This window comes from Podarcis tiliguerta, assembly GCF_965153285.1.
Source record: "Podarcis tiliguerta genome assembly, chromosome: 7".
NCBI classification, from domain to species: Eukaryota; Metazoa; Chordata; class Lepidosauria; order Squamata; family Lacertidae; genus Podarcis; species Podarcis tiliguerta.
In genome coordinates, this window is record NC_139540.1 from 38,944,450 (window position 1) to 38,950,581 (window position 6,132).

The following is a 6,132-nucleotide window of genomic DNA, read 5'->3' on the forward strand; positions in this document are numbered from 1 at the left end:
AGGTCTGTAAGAAAGTGTTATAATTCTCATTACTATTTTCCTGACCTATTATTATTGCTTAGGAATATACAGCCTCCCATATTGTAAAAGGAGTGTGTGTTCACTTACAGCACCCACAGAGTATGTGCTATTCAGGGCATCCATTGAGATTACTAGTCTGGGGAACCAGAATGATCAGATACTGATAATGTTTCTCTAGCCAGCCACAAACATAACTTAAATGGGGAGGGGAACTGTATTGTTTTTTGGATTGGTATCCAATAATAAGGATCTGGTGGCTTGACTTCAATAAGCCCTCAACTTGACTACTGAACCTGTACTCCTGAGCACAGGGCTTGCTTTTTATATAAACTGGCTGTGAAGGGGTGGAGATCAAATGTGAGTGAAGGAAATAATGGGTATATTATTGAAAGAAAGTCACCTTAGAAAGGGTGTTAATGCAGGACATTTCTGAGGTGAGGCTGATTTCAATGTGGGAGAAGGCTTGTTTACCTGTGAAACCCCAGCTACAGAATATCCTCCCCAAAGAGATGCTACCGACATTGTTGCTGTTCAGGTAAAAAGATTTCTTTGCATACAATTGTTTTAAATTTATGATGTTTTTACTTATTACGGTGTTTTATCTGCTGCTGTTACTCTGCATTGTAATGTGTTGTACTGTCATTATAAACTGCCTTGAAATCTGATAACACATAATGGCTGTATTTATCAAAAACAAAAATTCTAGGTGGAGGAATATACTGCATTTCTTTAAATATTAAAAATCAATATCTTTGAAACCAGATAGCAGAGAATATTAAGAGTAAACAAGATAAAATGGCAGGTGGCTCCTGTATGCTAAATGGTTATGCAGAAGTTGCATTTTAAATAAGTGCAGGTTTTCCTACTCATACCTGATAAGTAGCAACTGCTGAAATTCCATCTTCTACACACAGCTATTAACAATATAATGGCTTCATTCTCCTTAGTATCTGGTTACCTCAGAGACTGTCACAGTTACGTGTCTGACAGTTGAAGGCCTGCTTGTTATTGGATGTTCAAGATAGCCCTTTGCACCCTTAAAAGTAGCTCTCTTGTTGTGGGGCTGGGGGAAGAATAATAAAAGTGATTGTTTCATTATGTTTTACAGCCCATTTCTTCCTTAGTTGCTAGGAACACCTGCTAGGCTAAATTAATTAACATATAATTGGAATGAGTGCCAATAATTAAGGTAGCCAAGTACCTCACTAGAAGTTTACATTTAGTTTTGATAAGACAATTATTCTGAGGTGAGAGGGATAACACAGCAAACATTTTGCTTGGACTAATTTGGAAATTTCCACTGTCCCAAGCTTAAAAGGGGAGCTAATGAACAATAAAAACGTTAGAGAATATTAAGAACCTCTTTGTTCTTCCAAAGGTATTTGAGAAGATAAGAAAAGCCAACTGAAAAAGAATATCTGAGTGCTGTGCAGCAGTCTTAGTACAAACTGAATCCTTTGGACCACATTCTGGCAAATGTTGTAGCTGTCCGAAAACAGAAAACCCCAAGTAGCACAAATAGAGATATTTCTTTAAACTCTTTCTCAGACTACTGAATAAACTATCTTGTGGTCCTCCATGAGAAGAGGCCCAGACCAAGACTTTGAAACACAAGAAAGAACACTTGTAAAAGTTTTATGGCTCTGTTTAGACTCCAATTCCTGTCTTCAGCTGTCTGCCTATCCCCGTTGGGCAGTCTGAAATAGGGAAGTTCACCTTGCTGCAGGGTTTGGCTGGACCTGCATAAGAAATATCTAATTTATCACAGTTCCAATGATAGGCTGAGGCTTGCCTTTGTTTTTTTTAATCAATTTAAACACTGCCCCTGTGCCTTCAATAAGCCTGACATTCGGATCTTTACCTTGTGAGGGATTCCCATCATTCTGGAACTGTTATATATTTTCTGTGTTTACATGACTGTCCTCCCATGCAAAAGGGGAGGGGAAATTTGGAGATAGCAGGACTGAGGAGCTGGGCACCAGGGATATTTCTCCAGAACAAAAACAGTGTGCTTGGTAGGAAATATTATTAACTATTTTCTTTATTGCCATGCTTAAATGTGAAATGCAACTGTAAATTGAACATGCCATAAAACTTACAAGGTGATTAAAGTATTGCCAGTTTTGGTGCCACTGCACGTAATAAAATGAAGCAAAATGCTAGTCCAGTTTACTACTTTCCATCATACACACACATACAAATTAGTTCCTCTACAGGAGAATCTGAACAGAAAGCAAGAAATCAAGTAATGAAGTGAGACAAAGAAAAGAACGTCTCCAGGAAACTATTAGTTCAGCAGAGTGGCTTTAAGTGCTGGGGAAAGGAGCAATTTCAATAGGTGGTTAATATTCAGGCCTCCAAATATGTCCCGAGAATTGGGATTTGTCAGTTGAAAAAAACACATCTAGTGTTTATTCATTAAGAATTACTTTGGGTGGAAAATTGCTTAAATTTGGTTCGCTTGAATTGGTATTCTAAGTTTCGGGTGCCTTGTAAATTGAAGGTACACATGCTCACCCCTGCATTACAATGTTCAGAGGCACCAAGAACATATAAACTTAAGAAACTTGTATACAGTACCATTCACTGCTATGCAGTGGGGTGGGGCAATCTGTCAAGAGGCACCACGTGGTGATGAAGGTAGAAATTGGTCTCTGAATGGTGCAGCAAGACTTTAAAATGTGATGGCCCTGTTAGCAAAATTACATAATATATATGCAGTCCAGAGAGAAAGAATCCTGATAATACTTTACTGAGCGTACCAAACAAAAATACCTTCTATAATCTCTCTTAGTTCAGGCTTTGTGCATAGCAGGGAGACAGCAAACAAAACATACTGAGGAAAAGTTCTCTCAGAACTACTTAGCCAATCAGAACACATGCCACTATAGTGATGATCATGGCTGAGCAGGACCTCTGCCCTCCCACCTTGGCTGACTTACTAATAGAAGAATTAATCCTTCTGTCACACAGAGAACGATCTCTGCTGTTGCACTTAACCAGGCCAGTATGTGAGGGTCAAATGTCCCCCATCCCTGGCAAAAAGCAAATATAGTAGGAACATTTTGTTTTGTCTTTTTTTAAAAAAAATCCCCCGTAAGGGAATTTCTACATCCCAAAATGAAAATTAGATACTGGATAAAATGATTTCATGTGCATGTATTATTAAATAAAAGCACAATCTAATAAAAACTCTGGACTTGAGCCTTAAAATGTTGCTATAGCATTGACCTTCCCAGTCCTTGAAATAAACTAAATGACAGATTATTTCCAGAGAGATGTCTGCAGCATCTCCACAGAGTGAAGAACGGCGATAAACCAAGTAACAGCAATCCTATGGATGGGGTTGGCAGCTGTGGCGGGTTCCTCTCACTGCAAGCAGGATGGGAAGTGAGAAGGAGTGGCTTTACCCTTTCTACTTTTAAAACATTTCACCCTTTTCCTTCCCAATGACTGTGGTAGCTCAAAGGCCAAACTAAATGTGTCATTGTTTAGATTGTTTGACTTTGCATAGTTATTGGTGGTGGTTGTTTTTTAAGCAAAGGATGAATCTATCAATTTCAATTGCTCTCAGTTTTTTAATTCATTTTGCACCAATGGGAACTTTTACTCGTAAACAGTAGACATTGGACCTTCTACTGTATATTCCCATCAGAACCATGGCAGGGACAAACATCACCGTCTCCAGAACATGTTTAGAGTGTGCACAGGGGGAGGAGGGGCATAAATAATTGTCGAGTTGGAAGGGACCCCAAGGGTCATCTAGTCCAACCCCCTGCAATGCAGGAATCTCAACTAAAGCACCCATGACAGATGGCCATCCAGCCTCTGCTAAAAAAGCTCCAAAGAAAGAGAACCCACTGTTGAACATCTCTTACTGTCGGAAATTTCTTCCTGATGTTTTGTCGGAATCTTGTGCTCATACATAACCGACTTAGCACTGCATTGAATTCAACCCTATAAATTTAAATTGGCAATCCTAGTTACCTGGTAGTAAGCCTCACTGAACATAGCAGAAAAGGCATAGGATTGCAAGGTTGCTATTCCTTTTTCTTGAATGCTGCGACCATTCAGAGTATCTGTTTGTGGGGAAGGAAGGTGGAGTGTAAATAGAATTGAATGGCTGATGCCTGTTTGTTTGAATCAACATTCTGTTCTTGTAGGCTTTATAATGGCTTTCAGTCCTCCCATGTGCAGTGTGATTCTAGAAGAGATATTTGTAGAGAGTGGAAAGGAGGGAGACTGTTTTGCTTTCTGTGTTGATTAGTTGCCTTTGTATCACTCCTGCTAGCTGAAAAGTGATAAATTATAGAACTATATATTTGGTGAGTAAAGTGCTGCAGTAAGTTGATGGAAGCTCTAACTGACTATTCAGCAACTCAAATGAATTTTGTAGGAACATAAAGCAAATGTTCTGGCTATCATTACACAGATCACATTTTGGATGATTAAGTCCATGCGCCAAAACTTATATTTAATTTAATTCTAACAAAGGCAAACTATAACAGCAGTAATTGTATTTCTTTAAAAAAAGAAAAACCCACCACACACACCAATTAGCAGTTTTGCAACTGTTGCAGTGCGATAGGCAGATGCTAAAATGCTGATGTGGCAAGAGTGAAGGTAGACTTTTATGAGCACTGTCAGTTATGGTAGTGAAAGACCAAACAACAGATTTAAAAAGACAGTTTGATCTCTCCAGGAAGATCCATGATTAGAAGGGCTTTATTGATGACAGATGTTAATGACACATGGCTGCTTTTAGATTTTGAAGCCCCAGCTGTTAATTTAGATGGAGATTACCCAACACTGGTGTTTGCAAAATGTCAAGGTGTAACTTAGCACTCAATATGTCAAATGACATAGTTTTTCATTTCAGTTATTTCTAAATAAACCCTTGCACATAAAACTTAATTGATAGCTTCATTTTCTATTGTCAGCATTTTGATGCATGTCTCAGATCCAGTCCTATTTGTCGTGTCTTGTCAAACTCCAATTAGCTGTGTTTACAAGACTTGTAAAAGAGCAGTGAAATATTTGAAATGCACACTTAAGCCATAGAAATGGCAAGTGGGAAATATTTATTAGTAATTCTTAACAAAGAGTTTTATTAAAACCATGAACTTGAACACCACAATCTAGCAAGAGTGACGTGCTCATAAAAGCAGACTGGCAGTGACATATCTCCAGCTGAACTGGTAGCTGGGTGCATGAAAGGTTGCTGAGCACATCATTTCCGGGACCAGGGCTGCCTACATGGTTCACAACTATGGAGAGATAGCACATGCAGCACCAAACAGATGTTCATTAGCACTGTCAGTTTTGATAGTCTACTGGGTGCAGATAATAATTCCACTCTTACACCATGAGGAGGAAAGAAGGCTTGAATTTAGGCCCTCATTTCTCTCCAGCTTTGATCTGTGGGGTGGCTAGAAACATTGAGAAACATGCAGCGGTGACCAGGTAGCCCATTGTTGAGAATGCATTTCTCATTTTTGAGGTCAAAGTAATTTCCACCATGAAATAATGCATTACAGCACTATGACTGACAGCTGCAACAAAATGTTCCATTGTGTCCTCATGCACTAGTAGGCATTGCAGCCAGGCAACTATGTTGCTACCCAGGATATTAAAAATGTAAAGCAGACCAGTTTATTTTTTATTTTTTTTATTTTAAAAAGTACTTCTATAGCACTATATCACAATGTATATCAATGCTGTGTACACTATAAAAAAAAGACTGAAAATTTAAATAAGTAATCATTCAGGTGCCTGACTAATCAACTGCAAAGGTCTGTTGACGCACAAAAAGGCTTCAAGAAACACCTGAAAGGCTAAAGTGAGGGTGTCTTCAGATATCACAGTAGTATTTTCAGTCTCATTACTGCTTTTGCATTACTCAGCCCACAAAGAAAATTCCCTCTTGGTGATGTAGCCCTACTGCTGTTAAACTTTCTAGGGCTGATGCACCATTACCACCTCCAAGATGTTGGTATACTGAAGCAAAGATTCTGGAAACAGGTTGCCCTTAGACAGGGTGAGTGTTTTCTGTACATGCACAGCAGATTGTGGCATTAATCGTGAAGCTGCTCTAGGACCTAAACGCAACTG